Source organism: Cibotium barometz, chromosome 21 (assembly GCF_041138505.1).
Source record: "Cibotium barometz isolate CiBa-2024 chromosome 21, ASM4113850v1, whole genome shotgun sequence".
NCBI lineage: Eukaryota > Viridiplantae > Streptophyta > Polypodiopsida > Cyatheales > Cibotiaceae > Cibotium > Cibotium barometz.
Genome location: NC_141066.1, coordinates 53,898,020 through 53,915,611, shown reverse-complemented (window position 1 = coordinate 53,915,611; position 17,592 = coordinate 53,898,020).

The following is a 17,592-nucleotide window of genomic DNA, read 5'->3' as shown; positions in this document are numbered from 1 at the left end:
ATAATTTCAAGTCTTAGATTTACTCGTATATACTGCCAGTAAAGAGTTGCAGTTATATCCTTGGTATATACGGGTAGTCACGATCCTTGGAATCATAAGGTAAATACCATCATGTCTAGGCCTCAAGCAAGTCAGGGATTCCATGCAATTACGGTACTTCCATCTGAAGACCCAATTACTAATTTATGAATTTCAGTCTGAATATCAATTTGTATGAATTTCATCACACAATTACAACCTTTTAATGCTACCTCAAAATTTTTTGACATTTTTGGCTTCTCGGTTGATCCACATTAGCCAATTTGCTCTGATACCAACTATGAGATCCCTGTCCCCACCCGTGCAATGAATTCAGGGGTGCTAACAGCGGAAGTAGCACTTCCTGCACCACGGGGTAGGGTCCCTCACTCAAGGCCTCGCCCACGGATGTCCAGACAAGAGACTAATCCCTCGGTTCTTCCAAAACCAAACTCGGAAAAACTTCCCTTGCCTGGAAAGCACGGGCGATTCATTAGGATTTTTTTGGACCCAAAAAGGGCCTCCTAAGGATTCCTAATTTTAAGGGATTAGAGCTTAAAAAGCTGGGCTTAAGGGAGACAAAGGCTATGATGACCCCAATTTTTTACCTTGCCACATCAGCCATACCCCCCTAGTTTCACTTTTTAAAGGAAATATTCTCATACTCTCTCTCCTACTTTTTGACTTTTCTCATACTTTCTTACTTTTTGATTTTTTTATCTTCACTCTCTATATCTTTCTTGTCAGTTTGAAATCTCCTTTCTCATTAATTCCCACCATATCTCCCTTCCAATCTCCCTTCCACATCAACAAAACATTCTCGTATTTAGGTGGACCCCAAAAAGTAGAAAAATTTTATTTTTTATTTTTTTACATTTTGAGGTGAAAAAAACACCACCCAACCAATATGTATGATGAAAATAATTTTTTTCCTCCAAAAAGCTTGTAATTCAAGGGTCACGTCAGAAGCCCGTCAGGAGCCAGTACATCCATAACTAACTGTCAGGTCCCCACAACCCCATAAACATAACTAACTGTCAGATCCCGAAATTGTGGGGACCCCAAAAAATTTATTATTTTTTAATTTTTCTCATAAATGTAATTTATTGATGAAAAACTCCATGTTAGTATATTTGTATATCAAAAATATCATTTTCTACTTAGAAAAACGGATTTGTGTTAAACCTGCAAAAGCAAAGTTTTAACAGTCTCTCTCACTTCCTCTCTCTCTCTCTCTCTCTCTCTCTCCCTATGAGGATCTCTCTGCTTTAGCTTCTTCCTCTGCTTAGCTCTATGGATCCTTTGCAAGCTGTGTGTGTAGGCCCTTGTTGTGAAGCTAGAAAACGGAAGGTTAATTTACACATTCGTATTCCTGAAGAGTATGGTAGCTCTAAAAAAACCCATCCTACTAATGCACAATCTGCCCAAGCTCGTAGGATAGCTAAGGAGAAAAATGTAGATCTTTGGGTTGATGGGCATCTCTATCCAGTTGACCCTCCATTAAGAGCAAACCCTCCTTTCCATAATTTATCATCTTTTATTCAATTTGTTGGTGAAGGAGAGCTTGGCTTGTTAGGATAGTGCAGAAGATTGAATACAAGTGGAGCTTGGCAAACCCATATTCTCCAATCTCAATTGTAAGCAGCACAATTCAGCCTTTTACAATGTCAAGGACTTAAAACATCATCAGATAAAATGAAAGAGATCCTCGCAGAGAATGTGGAGAAGGATGCAAAGATTCAAAGGCTAGAGGAACTTATCAAACGACTTAAAGCAACGCCAAATGGTGCTCGTGAACGCAAAAAGACATTGGCTAGTATAGAATCTCTACGGAAGAAAAGGATTCGTATAACAAAGTAAGTAACATAAACTTTCATTATGCACTCAGTGATTTAAACAAAATAGTCATGATTTGTGTTCTGCTAGGAATTTTCTGCAAAGAGGTGTGTGGTTCCAATGAAGAGGGATGGAAGGATTTGGTCAAAGCCATTCTGAATACCAAGGATATTTTGTCAATTATTACTGACCCTCATCATCCTAAAATATGCCATGTAGTGAGCAAGATTACCACTTCCATCGATTCTTCATTAGTTCAACATGCTTGTGATGCAGCTGGAATTAGCATGAAAGGGTACCTAGCAATCTGCCAGGTTGTAAAAGATGCATTTCTAAGACAAGGAATCACTAGCACTTTATTTCCTACACTCAAGGTGATTCACAATGTCAAGTGTATCAATAATGATGATGTGCAGTGAGCTATAGGCAGTTTTATCACGTTGAGGGCACACTAACATTAGACACAGGGTCGAGCAGAAAGAAAATCAAGACAACAAGTACAGAATTTCACTATGATGTTTACAATAACATCTTTGTTCATATTGAGAGACTACAACAAGCTATGGTGAAGTTCTATCGTCTTTCACCAAAAGATGAGAACTTGCAATTGCTACTATTCGTGTTTTTCAGTAGAAAATGAAGACGATTATTTTGTTTTGAATATTGTAAATTATGTTTATTTGCAATTTTGAGGAGCACACTTTCATTCGTGCTCAAGCTAGATGAGTGCCAAATTGTGAAAGGTCAGAATCTGGAACGTATGAGCATTACGCTCATGAATGAGGCCATGATCTGTGCATGGGAAAAGACTACCAAACCAAGTTTTAGTGTGCAATCTAAGAAAGAGGTCTAGTGGCTTGGTGCATTCAAGGTACCGACAAAGGAGACACAATTGTTATTTGATAATGCGTTCTATATGAGTATCTTTATCCCTTGATTCTGTGGGGAGCCGACCTATTTAAAAAGGACTCCCTAGATAAAAGATGTAATCAAAAAGTAAATTGATGGTCAAATTTTAGATGTAGAAAACATAGGAAAGTTCAAGGTGGATTGGCATCTTGGGGAGATTTGAAGACAATTAAATGCATGATGGGTTGTGCTCAAGGCAATTTCATATTGGGTGTGTAAGTGGTGTGACTAGTTTTAAGTTTGCATGAATATCCATCTAGGGGCCTTGGGAACTCTTTTCCCTGGTACCCAGGACAAAACCTAACCAAATTCCTAATGGATCCCATCACTATAGTGGTTGGGCGGTTGGCTAACCCATGGGACTTTATGGGGTTAGTAGGCTGGACTGATGGATCCCAAAAATGAGACTCAATTCTATTATGGTACGATAGATGAAGTAAATCCCGGATAAAAATGGTTCTATGGAAAAGAATCAACGGTTGTGCCTCTCAATGAGGAAAAAAGCGTTGGTCTCTATGATCCAAGTGCAACCTTTTCCTTGATCTGACTTTGATACTTACGGGCTCGGTCAGATCAGTTTAGTTAGTTAAGGCTTTTGACTACATTAGAGTAAAAATTTTCCTAGAGGACATTAGGAATTTTTTGGACCCAAAGAGGGTCTCTTGGATTAACTTTTGATTAGGAATGGACCAATAGGAAGAGGGCTGGGTGCACATTTTTTTACTTCTTTGACCCTAGGGGTCCTAGGCTTTGGTTTGCTAATGGGGCCTAATTACTACTCTTGTCCCCCTACCTCTTGGGCCCAAACTTAGAGGTCCCCCCACCTAGAATCGCGCAGATTAAAAACCCTAAAAATTGAAAATTTTTAATTTTTTTCCCAAAAGTGTGTTTTCCCTCTCAAACTTTCCCCCAACATACTCTAGGTTTGGAAAGCTCATTTTGAACCTCTTTTGGAAAGCTCATTTTGAACCTCTTTCTTCCTCTTCTAAGCTCTCCATTGCTGCAAAAACTCCATACCTCTCAAGCTCTCCCTCCTTGTCAAGTTCCCTCAGTCTCAAGCTCCCTCTCCCTCTTTCTTCCTTTTCTAAGCTCTCCATTGCTGCAGAAACTCCATCCCTCTCAAGCTCTCCCTCCTTCTCAAGCTCCCTCCCTCTCAATCTCCCTCTCTCTCTCTCTCTCTCAAGCTCCCTCCCTCTCCATTGCTGTAGAAACTCTATCCCTCTTTAGTCTACTCTAGGTTCAGGAAGCCTATTCTCAAACTCTAACCCTCTTTTAAGCTTTCCATTGCTGCACTGAAAACCCTGAACTTTCTCTCCTCTCCACTCTTCTGTTTGTAAAACAAGCTTTTCTTTTCCCTTCTCTTTTCTTACCACCATGGCCTCTTCCAGTAATGTGAGAAGACCTAGGGAGAAGGTGGAAGAGCTTGTGCTACATAACACAAGAGATGAGAATGGAGTTTGGGCTCGAACAAGATTCTGGGTTGGGGCTTGGGTCTACATGCAGCCAAAATCTAAGGGACCACATCGAGTGCGTCAACTGGGGAATATGCTACATCATTGGAAGGGGCAGCTACAAGGCTTCAAGCATACTAAGAAGGAAGGACTGGTTGCCATAGTGCAACATGTGTATACCCTTGGAGACCTGTACATTCAAGGCCAACGACCAAGGTTTCCTTCAAATTGTCAGTGTAACATAAACACAGCTTTAACAACATGCTAATATTGGATTTTTTGTTTCAAATTTTCTTATGATTCCATTTTCTTATGTCTCTCTACAGATATTTTCCCCTCTAATTATGTTGAGAAACAACCACTCCAAAGCCTCACTGGAGTTTTCTATGCTATGCATGCATCCATTGGAGAGGCAATGTTTGTATCTCAAAGCCCAAGTGATCTTGTACATAACAATATCTTTTTCTTTTCTCACTCATATTTTGTAGATAAAAAACCAGGTTTATTTGGCAAGCTAGAAGAGATCCCCAACCCCCCTCTTAACAATCCCGAATGGCCCAAACCTGATGCTTGGACCATCTTATGCTTAAAGTTTAAGATGATAAGTGATATCAAGACATCACTCAAGTTTTCAAAGGCATCTAGGTCAGTAGGGCTAAATTGGTTTGGTCCTTTACATGTTTTTGTGCACATGTTCAATTCCATGCCAATGCACCAAACAAAAACAATGTCAGGTTCTTGAAGGCACGCTCTATTTTTTGTACATGCGTCTGCACTACCAAAGATGGATGCAAAAGTACAGGACATGGATCCCACTTCAAGCCTCAGAAGAAGAAATTATGCCTATTGAGGTAGCTGTGATGATGCAAAATGGATGGATTGAGCGAGTGGTAGCAAGCAAGCATTGGAGCCTAGCAGACCTGCGTCAACACTTTAGCATCATGGGCTTTGACAATGTGGAAGAGTCAAGTTTCAAGTTGATGAGAAGAAAGGTATATCTGATTCCACTACATGTATGGAGTTAACCCTTACACTTTCTGGTTATTGTGCCACTTTCTATATTTTTACAGATTGGGAAGCGTAAGGAGGGGATAACCATGGTCTCAGAATCACGGTAAATGGGGGACCTTGAATTTTCAGCAGCAAGGTGCATAGCCCTACCAACACATAGTAGGACACGTGGAAGAGCTTGAAGTTGAACTAAGTATATGGGAAAATAGCCTCTGTTGTTTTGATGCACGTGAGGGGCAAGAGTTTCAGGATCAAGGTGAAGGCAATGACAGGCTTTCAAGTCAACAAGGAGATGGAGATCAAGATGAAGTAAATGTCACAAGAGGGGCAAAAAATGAAGACATTATAATAATTTTAGATTAGATGACATGCTTGTAATTTTGTAGCAGGCTCTTTTTTAACCAATCTTTATTTAATTGAAATCTTAATATTTTTGTAACTTGTAAATTTTTTGGCTAGCAGTCTAGTGTGAAAAGACCAAACTTTAAATTTTAATTATAAATAGCCAAAGGTGCCTTCTTTCTCATTTTCACGTGATAGAAACGAAGCACGAGCTCACACTATCTCTTTGCATTCACATGGCTACCCACTTTGACAACTTCTGTGAGTTCCTCTCTACCACCCCGTGGTGGGCGAGCAAGAGCGAGCTCTTTGTCATGTTCTCTCGTGAAGTCGACTTTGAAAAGTCGCTTGCCCTTGCGTCCCAACATTATGAGACACAGATTGCATACATGGAGCAATACTTGGATCCCCACTCCATCTCCATTCCCCATTGCCCCAATGATCGATGGGTACCCACTGCCTGTTGAGCTGCTTAAGTACATTCAACAATATACCCGGCCCTACATCCAATGCCTTGAATGCTTCATCGACATTTGCATCCCCGCAGGAGCTTACTGTACCTTCAATACGCAGGAGGTGAAGAGGTTGGGGAAGGGCAAGTTAGGAACTAGGTTCCTCTCGTGGCTCGCCACTTTTGCGTTTCTCATCAATGATGAGGATTCGGATGAGAAGGTAGAGACACTGCATTGTAGTTGGCAGGGTATTTGAGGGGAATGACAAGGAATGACAAGGAAGTGAAGGCAGTAGGAACGAGTGCTGGGGTAGAAGAGAAGCTTGCATCAGAGCACTTTCCAGAGGGTGCATAATCTACAGCTGAACAGCCCATCTTCCCCACATGAGGAGAGCAAGGTGCTGCCAGAGCTTGAGATCAATCTCTTGAGCACCATTGTGGTGGAAGGTGAAGAGTACTTATTTCTTCATGACCTTGAAAAGATAGCTGGCTTGAGAATGGATGAATGCTTGGGCATTATATGCACGCGATGTGAGGTGGACCTTGATACGTCCAACCTCGGTCCTCACCTAGATAGTGCTATATTACCCCTTGGAGAATCTATCGCAGAGATAGTTACTTTGGTCAAGGAAACTGTGGTTGAGACCGCGGAGTAAGCCCTAGTTCCAAAGGAGGAATTCACAACCTTACAAGACAAGCTAGAGGCTGAAAAGGATACCCTTGCTGCTACTGTGCTGGAGTAATGGAGGAGACCAAAGCACCAAAAAAGGATGAGGCTAAGTCCTCAATTGACCTCTTCGCCCCCACCAGCACTTTGGCAAAAAAAGATATTGAGCAAGAGGTAATAATTGGCCTTTTACAACCTAGAAACATTTGTAATTATGTATAAGAAAATATTTTGATTTTTCCTTTGATTGTAAAGGGTGGTTGAAATTGACGCATTCGCTAGGAGAGGTGGCGGCAGCAGCAGAGACCAGGCCAAGGTCCATGGACATGATGCTGCGTTGGTGCACTATCTTGGTCAACTTCCTATGGATGGCATCGCCATTATCCACAGGGACTACACCCCTCAATCTGCCTTCACTCTCTTCTTTTTAAATAAAAGCTCTCTCTAAGGTGCTCTGTGTAGCCTCTATGGCATAGAGCACCAAATGTATAGTTCCGATTAAAAAATCCCTTGCCTTCGATGTTTTTGGTTCTGGATCTAGGGGTAAGCTTCTTGCTCGTATAGGTATAGCCAAAAGCATAGGCATAGAGGATCCTGAAGAAATAGCCTAATCACTCCTTGAGCACACTCTGCCCAATAACAAGAGAAGGAAGCTAGAAAGCTTTTGTAAAGATGATGTATCACTTCTTATTATGAATACAATACAATTTTTGCAAACTTATTTTCAAGTATATCATTGTTTTTTCTAGTTTGTACGATCAATGTTTTTGTGAATGCATAACAAGAGAAGGAAGCTAGAAAGCTTTTGTAAAGATGATGTATCACTTCTTATTATGAATACAATACAATTTTTGCAAACTTATTTTCATCAAGTATATCATTGTTTTTTCTAGTTTGTATGATCAATGTTTTTGTGAATGCATCAAAAACGACCCTAGGAGCCGGGGGGAGTAGTGCCAGAATAGTGCGAATTTTGAGCGTGCACCATTGCTGTAAAGCCCAAATTTGCACTGTTTTGGCATAGCTTCCCCAGCCCTTCAGGAGCAATTCTGATGCATTGGATGACAAATAATGTATTTTTACACATGATTAAAGATATTTTTATCTTGTAAATTACTGTTTCTCATAATCAATGTACTCAACTTGATTATAAATGCATCAAAAATTTATTCTGAGTGGTTGGGGGAGCAGTGCCAGAACAGTGCGAATTTTGAGCCTGCACCCAAATTCGCACTGTTCTGGCATAGCTTCCCCAGCCCTCCAGGAGCAATTTTGATGCATTAGATGACAAATAATGTATTTTTATACATGATTAAAGATATTTTTATTTTGTAAATTACTATTTTTATAATTAATGTACTCAACTTCATTATAAATGCATTAGAAATGATCCTGAGTGGCTGGGGAAGCAGTGCCAGAAGAGTGTGAATTTTGAGCCTGCATCGCCGTTGTAGAGCCTAAATTCCCACTGTTTTGGCATAGCTTCCCCAGTCCTCCAGGAGCAATTCTGATGCATTGGATGATAAATACTATATTTTTACACATGATTAAACGGTTTTTATCTTATAAACTACAATTTCTCACAATTAGTGTGCTCAACTTCATTATAAATGCATCAGAAATGATCCTGAGTGGCTGGGAGAGCAGTGCCAGAATAGTGCGAATTTTGAGCCTACACCGCCGCTGTAGAGCACCGCTGCAGAGCCTAAATTTGCACTGTTCTGGCATAGCCTCCCCAGTCCTCCAGGAGTAATTCTGATGCATTGGATGACAATCAATATAATTTTACACATGATTAAAGCTGTTTTTATCTTATAAACTATTGTTTCTCACAATTAGTGTACTCGACTTCATTATAAATGCATCAGAAATGATCCTAAGTGGCTGGGGGAGCAGTGCCAGAAACAGTGCAAATTTTGAGCCTGCACCGCCGCTGCAGAGCCTAAATTCGCACTGTTCTGGCATAGCTTCCCGAGTCCTCGTGGAGCAATTCTGATGCATTGGATGATAAACACTATATTTTTACACATGATTAAAGGATTTTTATCTTATAAACTACTATTTCTCACAATTAGTGTGCTCAACTTCATTATAAATGCGTCAAAAATGATCCTGAGCATGGGACTAGAGCATCCCCTTGACTGTATATGGTTTGGCCACCCCAAGAAAATCAGTTTGTTGGTGGTGTCTGGGCTATCCCATATAGCTGGTCGATAGCTGGTCGATAGCTTCTCTAGGGCCTTAGGCCGAGTTGGGTGGCTGTCCATGGTCCATAGGGTTGGCCGACAACCCCTCCTGCCCCAAGCCAAGGCTGTTGGGCACAACCTGGGGCCCTCTTGGCCCCTTGGCAGTGTTTCTACACCTCCCCCATGCCCACAACAAGAGCACAAGGCTCTGCCCTAGGGTGTCCTTAGGGGATGACCCCTTCTCTACATGAAATCCTACATGCACCTATAGATATCTAGCACTCGGTCGCAGCAGACAAGATACACAAATCATCTGACATCATTCCAAGCTGCTCCGCAGCCATGCACAAACAGTGCAGGACTACCCCACACTCAACCTGTCGAATCCCCAAGGTGTCCTCGTAGGGCATACCTGCAAAACAAAGCCATAAAACAATGAAGGGAGTGCAGGCCTTACTCACCACCCAATCACAACAGTCGTGGGAAAAGCCCACAAGTCTTGGCTATCCCCACCAAGCCACAAGCTGAGCTAACTAGCTAGACTTACCAATCAGCCTCTACCCCATGACATCCCATATAGCCCCATGAGGCTACCCTCATCGGCCTCGAGACTATTGTCGGCCTTCGATGATGCAATGAAGTAGGTGCACATCTGTACTAGATCCAGGCTCTTGATCACAGAGCTCTCGCATAGCCTCATGAGACTCTGACGATTGAGTGACCGACCGAACCTGGCAACCATTTTATAGGATCTTGTCCGGTCACCGAGCGTCCACACATGGGTGCCCGCTTGCCAAACCATTCACAGCTAGCCCAACTCGCCAATTTGCATGCGTGGCTCCAAGCTACCCCAAGCCTCGAACCTAGTCTTGTGTGCATGCTGCACACAGTAGATACACTCTCTGCACATGACACAACCAACTCGTTGGGCCGCCTGCCTGGCTAGGGCCCCTAAGGTTGGCCCGCCGACAGCCTGCCAAGCCCATGCAAGGGCTGGTGGACATAGCTTGGGGCCTTCCTAGGGTCTTGGGTTGAAGACCACCAAAACGATGGAGAGCTGCTTGGTATGATAGGTTCTCTAGGGGCCCGGGTTTTTGGCTACCGCCATAGGCCATAGGGTTGGCCAACAACCTTGGGGGGTTCATTATAAGTAAACCCTCACGTGCGTTTAAGGCCTATTTTAAAATCCCTTATTTGTGAATTTTTCATGAATAAAACATACCCTTTTTCTATTTAACTTGTGAATACCCCCTTTAAATGATACCCTTTTATATGTAAAAAATGTGTAAAAAAGGGATTTTAAAAATCCCTTTTGTTTAACCCACGTGATGTGCTTACATATTTATGAGTGACCCCCCTGAGCCAACAGCCTCTCCGGCCCAAGCCAAGGCTGGTAAGCACAACTTGGGGCCCTCTTGGTCCCTTGGGGGTGTTTCTACACCTCCCCCTGCCCACAACAAGAGCACAAGGCTCTGTCGCCCTGGGGTAACCTTATGGGTTGGCCCCTTCTCTACATGCAATGTCTGGCACCCGGCCTAGATACATAGATCACTTGACATCATTCCAAAGGGAGACTCATAGCACGGGCTGACACTGCTTCATGTGCAAGACAATGCAGACCTGAGCTTGGACGCATAGAGTGGAATCCAAGCTGACTAGTCCCGGGACTAGTCAACTCTAGCTCTCATGGGTCCAAGGTGAGTTTCCATCGGCATGCATTAGAAGCTACTGGTAGGCCTAGGTAGCCTGATACATTTTGGGTCATAACTATTTCATATACGGTGTCCGTTTTCAGTGTTCTAGTACTAAAAAATGACCGGCTCGTCATCCTCTTCGAGAAGAGCTCTACATATGAAGCCTTGAAAAAGCAATTTCTATTTTTAGTTTTAGCCTGATATTTCTAGTCCCGTGCAGGGCTACTGTCTGCTGCCGATGCCTGCCCTACATCAGCACATCTTCTTCGTTGTTGACAACATATCTGTAGCATTTTCCTTTAGCAGCATACCTTAGGACAACATCCCACTCTTTGCTACATATCATCAATGTTTTTATCCTTAGCTTATGGGACAACAACCCTCTCTGTGTTACACTCAGCACATCAGCGTTTTTATCGTCAGCTTATGGGATAACCACCCTCTTTGCTATACAAAGCACAAGGCTCTACCCTGGGGTAGCCTTATGGGCTAACCCCTTCTCTACATGCAATCCTACATGCACCTATAGATGTCTGACACCCGGTCGCAGACTAGATACATAGATCACCTCACATCATTCTAGAGGGAGACTCGAAGCTTCATGTGCAGGACAATGTAGACCTGACCTTAGACGTATAGAGTGGAACCCTAGCTAGCTTGTCTCGAACTAGTCGCACATGGGACCAGTTTTCCACTCCGGCTCTCATGGGTCCAAGGTCAATTTCCATCGGCATGCATTGGAAGCTACAGACAAGCCTAGGTAGCACACCTGACATGCATTGGGAGCTTGCGGTGCATCCCGGAAGCTACCGACATACTTAGGTATCATCCGACATGTATTTAAAGATACACGACATGCATTGGGTGCTCCCGATGCATGCCAGTATCTACTGGCATACTTAGGTAGCATGCATTGGGTGCTTCTGGTGCATGTCGGCAGCTCCCGGTGCATGTCAGTAGTTATCGGCATGCATTGGAAGCTAACAACGTGCTCTTACTGCATGCCAGTAGTTACCAGCATACTTAGGTAGCACCCAACATGCATTGGAAGCTCTCGGCACCGACATATTTAGGTAGCATCCGTCATGCATTAAAGATACCCGCTTGCCTAGGTAGCATATCCAGCATGCATTGGGTGCTTCCTGTGCATGCCAGTAGCTACCTGCATACTTAGGTAACACCCGACATGCATTGGGTACTTCTGGTTCATGCCGATAGCTCCCAATGCATGCCAGTAGTTATTGGCATGCATTGGAAGCTACCAGCATGCATTTGTGCTCTCTGTGCATGCTGGTAGCTACCGGCATACTTAGGGAGCTACCTAAGTATGCCAGTAGCTACCGGCATACTTAGGTAGCTACTGGCATACTTAGGTAGCTACCTAAGTATGCCAGTAGCTACCGGCATACTTAGGTAGCACCCGACATGCATTACGAGCTCTTGGTGCATGTTAGGAGTTACTGGCATGCATTGAAAGCTATTGGCATGCCTGGGTAACACACCCATCATGCATTGGGTATTCTCGGTGCATGCCGATAGCTACTGGCATACTCAGGTGGCACACCCAACATGCATTGGGTGCTCCGGGGGCATGCTGGTAGCCCTCGTTGCATGTCAATAGTTATCAACATGCAGTGGAAGCTACTCGCATGCCTAGGTAGCACTCGGCATGCATTAAGTGCTCCCCGCCACGTGCATGTTGGTAGCTACCGGAATACTCAAGTAGCACGTGACATGCATTGGGAGCTCCCGGCATGTCAGTAGTTACCGACATGCATTAGAAGCTTTTAGCATGCCTAGGTAGAACCCAACATGCATTGGGTGATCTTGGTGCATACCGTATCTCCCGGTATCGGCATGCATTGGAAGCTACCAGCATTCCTAGGTAGCACTCGTCATGCATTGGGAGTTCCTGATGCATGCCGATAGCTATTGACTAATTTAGGTAGAATCCGGCAAGCATTTAAAGATACCAGCTTGCCTAGGTAGCACCCGACATACATTGGGTGCTCCCAGTGCATGCCAGTAGCTACCAGCATACTTAGGTAGCACTCGACATGCATTGGGTGCTCCGGGTGCATGGCGGTAGCTCACGGTGCATGTTGGTAGTTATTAGCATGCATTGGAAGCTATGCGCATGCCTAGGTAGCACACTTGGCATGCATTGGGTGCTCTCGGTGCATGTCGGTAGCTACCGGCGTACTCATGTAGTACCCGGCATGCATTGGAATCCCCGGCATGTCGGTAGTCACCTCACATCAGAGAGATCTTGGAGATATGTTCACTCACCACCATTATATATAGACTCACTCACCTATTGCATGCTATGTTGTTTTTCTCTGATCTCAATGTAGGGCAGGAAGTAGGATTACACCTGAGTTTCAAGGACTAGACTTGGGAAAAATGTCAATGTAAAAGAGTGGACCTTCATTGTTGTCCTTGCTAGCTTCTTGTAGTTTCCCTTTTGTTAGGTCCAGCCTAGAATACCATATTAGTGAATTTGGGAATTTCTCAATTCCCATTTTGAATACTTAAAAAAGGGGACATGGATAACATGTTTGTAAGTTTCTCAAAACCCTATCATATGACCTATCGTTGGAAAGCGCTTGAAAAATGGAATCTAAAGAGCTATAAAGCGCTCATTTTGGATTAGTGGTGTTCATGGTTAATCCAAACTTTTGACCACGTGTCCCAAACTTGTGGGAAATTCCCATATTCCCCAATATGGTGTTCTAGGTGGTAAAGGGAAAGTTGACGTTACAAGCTTAGTTACTTGCTTAATGCCAAACAGATGCCAAACTCAGGTAGGTCTTCATCCCCCTCTTCCTCATCTTTTTCCTCTCATTCCTCATTCACATTAGATGGTCCTTGTTTATCACCTTAGGCAATCTCTATCACAGCGAGGTCAGGATGTGTATACTCCTCCTTCGCCAATGATGTATCTTCCAGGATATCAAGTTGGTTGCTATCCTCGCACAAAGAGGCTAGTGTGCTATCAAAAATCCATCCACCTTGAGGATTAACTTGCACAATTTGCCACCATGGATTGCCATTTGGATTCTTGTAAAATAATGCTTATTCACAATGCATTGGAAGAAAGTAAGGCTCTTTGCTACCTCATAGAAACTTGGAGGAGTCGATAGACCAAAAAACCATGGGCTCTCTTTTCATGGTAGCATCTTTGCCTTTGTATTGTGTACGAAACCAACGAACCTTCAAAATGACCTATATAAACATGAGTCTTGAATTAGCACCAAATACACCACCATGTGAGAAAGAATCAATTTCTAGAATGACTATACCTGTTTCATAAAATGATAATTAACTTCATATATTCTCTCTAAATCCCCAAAGTAACCTAGATCGTCGTTGACAAGGTTTGTGTCATAGGCACTTGCATGAGATTGTTATTGAAATGATGCAACAATGCACGAGTCTTGAGAGTAAGATGCATATCATCAATCCTTTTGACTCGAAGATGCTGTCCATAAGCCCACATACTGTTATATGCCTGAACCTAAAATCACAAGCGTAGAGAATATTAACATCACAAAAGCACGCATATAGAATACTAGAAGTGTGGGCCATGCCATATCTTACCTCCTTGTCACACCCGAGATTGAGCTTGAACTCCTCATATGTAACCTGCACACCTTCTCCTTGCGCCGCATTTTTTATTTGCACTTTGTGTCCATGTCATTGACATGGTGGGGGTCACCCGTTGCTTCTTCGATGTTCTCATATTCTCTTGCCATTCTTTGTCATGCTCTTTGATCCATTTTTGCATACATTTTGAATTATAGATCACGAAAATACTTAAATTCTCTCGTTTGTGTCGTGATCAAGACGTACTGGGAGTCCCTTTCCATATAACACCTCTTCTGATAGTTTGCTTGATTCTTTTGCCGTCCAAACATGGAGAGCTTCCTCATTAACAAGCTGCAAGTACTCAGAGAGATAGTACATGCACTCATGATGCAACCATCCCTAGATCCTTCGGGCCTTGCCCTCTAATGCACAAAACCCTTCAAGACTCCCATGAATCTTTCAACCCAAAACATCCATTGTGTGCTTACAACTCTAGCAAGCTCCGCGTCCTCAATGAGGTGGATAAGCACATGGACTTGGATGTCAAAAAATGATGTAGGCAACTCTTTTTACATCAAGCATAGGAGCTCTATGTACTCCAAATTTTTCTGTGGAATCTCTTAGGTGTCTATTTCCGTTGACGCACCTCGAAAATGATAAAACACTAATCAATAAGTAACTCCAATTGCAAAGAAGAATCCTAGACACATTTTTGAAGGAGTAGTACCTTGTAAGAGACCCCAAACGATATATGATATCTTGAATTCCCTCGGTTAAGCATACATCAATTACAAGTGGTGGTAAGATATGTTGCAAATAGTTCACCTTTGATGTTAGTATCCATACAAATTAACAAATGTCAAGAATAAGATAAGAGCCATGTCCTACCTTTAGAAAGTTATGAAAGTTATGCTAATCATGTGTCTTTAATCCAGAAAGACTGTTATCATCTATTGTAAACATGTTTTGTAATGATGCACCATAGCCTGTAGGTGTACAGATCGATCTCATCCTATCATTGATCGTACTCATCTCATCCTTTGTCAGTACCCATGGTGCACAATGATAAGTCATCTTTCTTGAAATAGGACTTTCTACAGGCCATAAAGATGGTTTGTAGTTGGTTCCTTCAAATCCTCCATCGCAGCCTCTATATCTTTGATACCCACAAGATGTTTCCAAATCGAGTATCCAACGTTCTTGAAAATATGTATGGAGTCAAGAATATGTGTGATTTTCAGTTCTTTCCAATATTCCAAACTATACCATCTTGAGATATGAGATGTCATCAAAATTTTCCCTCTGTCTTTGTGACAATCCTCGTCTTCCTCGTTGCTTGTGAGCTCAGCATCTAGATCTATGATAGGTCCAATTGTCCATTTTATGTACCAATCCGTATAGGAGTCATTCATATAGAAACCGCTCCGCTCTCAATCCTTCTATTGAAATGTCTTGCCATTTCATTCAATTGCAATTTTTGTCCTTTGGGCAGAAATCTTCTATATCGGAGATATATATTCTTGCTATATTTTTATCATAGCCAATCTCCACATGGTGGACCTGCCTTGTATCCCTTTGTTGATAGACCTACGAATAATCAAAGTCTTACTGCAATTGTTATTTTACATCACTTCAAATCCAAAAAATGTAACTACAATCATGTACCTGAAGAATAACCGTAGGTAGGATAGTCATGAGAATAGTCCATGTTAGAATACCGTGAACCTCAAAGCCTTGTTTCCTTGTAGGCTTGAACATGTCAAACACTTTTATCCCTTTCCAAAGTTATTGTAGATCTTCGATGAGTGGTGGTAGGTACACATTGATGTCTTTGACTTGTCATTGTCCTACATTGAAGTGCTATATTGAGTTAGAGTTTTCAAGAAGTATAAACATTTCGGGTGGATACAATTTCAGACCATGTTTCTTGTGCGTGTACCTGGAACTAGTAAACTCAATATTAGATGCTCCTTCTTTATGGAAATGAATGGTGGTAGGTTATAATTGATCAACACCACTGGCCAAGTTGACCACTTAGTTGATCTATGCAAAAACAAGGATTGATTTCGTCGAGACCAACACCAAGGTTTAAGTGATGGGGTTCTTGACTAAATTTTGGCCCTGTTCTATCAATGTGCTTGAAAGCTTCTTAGTTAGATAGAATGCATAGGATCCCATCTTTTCTCACTTCTTTGCCATGTCATTAGCATCATGCTCTGCATCGTCAGGTTGCTCTGTGTGACATGTGTATTTCTCTCGAGTCAACCTTTGAAAATACTAGGATCCTATGCTCTAAGAATCCAGAGTGACCATGATGCTATAAGGGAACATCCTCTAATAATAGTTTGGAACCTGTGATCCAATATGAACTAGATAATCATAGACATAAAAATTCATAAAACAAGTGACAACATCTTCCAAATTGTAGCTCGTGGATACGGCATTGCCATCGTGTTTGTCGGTGTGACTGTCTCGACAATTCACAAACCAATATGGAACTCTCTGCTCGTAGTATGATTGTGCCTCATCAGCTTCATGCTGCACGGATCTAGAGGATGTCGCAGAAGATGTCGATGGAGACAACCCTATCATAGGAGCTCGTAGGCATGCTAGAGGAGGCGGTGTACTAGAGGATGAGTTGGAACCTATTTGCCATTAGAACAAAATAAAAATTACAGCAACTACTCGTTAAAGTCAATCATGTATGAGTTTGTAGTAAACATTTTCATAGCATGTTCAATATTTTTTGCATCATATGAACCTAGAATGTATTATCTATTCTTGTAATCTATATTGAGAATCATTGTTTTGTTGCAACCTATGTCTACGTGATATGAAATTCAGTGAGCTTGATGGGCGAGTGTTTCACAGCTCACAATTGTTGATGCATGCATTTATTTTTTATTCTAACTTTTTGGATGTGACTTCGAAATGTGTAGGAGATATTGTGAAGTGGTAGAGAATATGGCAGAGAATACCTACCCCACTAGTATGCATCTTGAGTCGTGGAGGGCCTTTCGGCGAGAGATGTGACTCATGACACATTAGGATCAGAAGAAGGTATGTAATATTTACTCTCTGGGTATGTACACTAATGTTTGTCTTAAATCTTAGGTCTATATACACATGATTTTTTATTCCAAACAGATGTCTATAGGATGCAGCATGAGCTAGGCTCCAGGCTAGGCACACATCATGTCTTGGTAGGATCGGCAAGAAGGGCTTAATTGCCACTTTTGTATGTTCACATTTTGTCTTAGATGTGCATGTAGGTGTGTATCTTATGTTCTTTATATCAATCCATAACTCATGTGGTTTTTAAATAACAGGTGTCAAATAACAGGTGAAAGACTATGGTCGTAAGCCCACTCCTCAGGAGATAGAGACGCCCACCTATCAGGGTTATAGGTTTCTAAAGACCCACTACCTCCACCAGCTA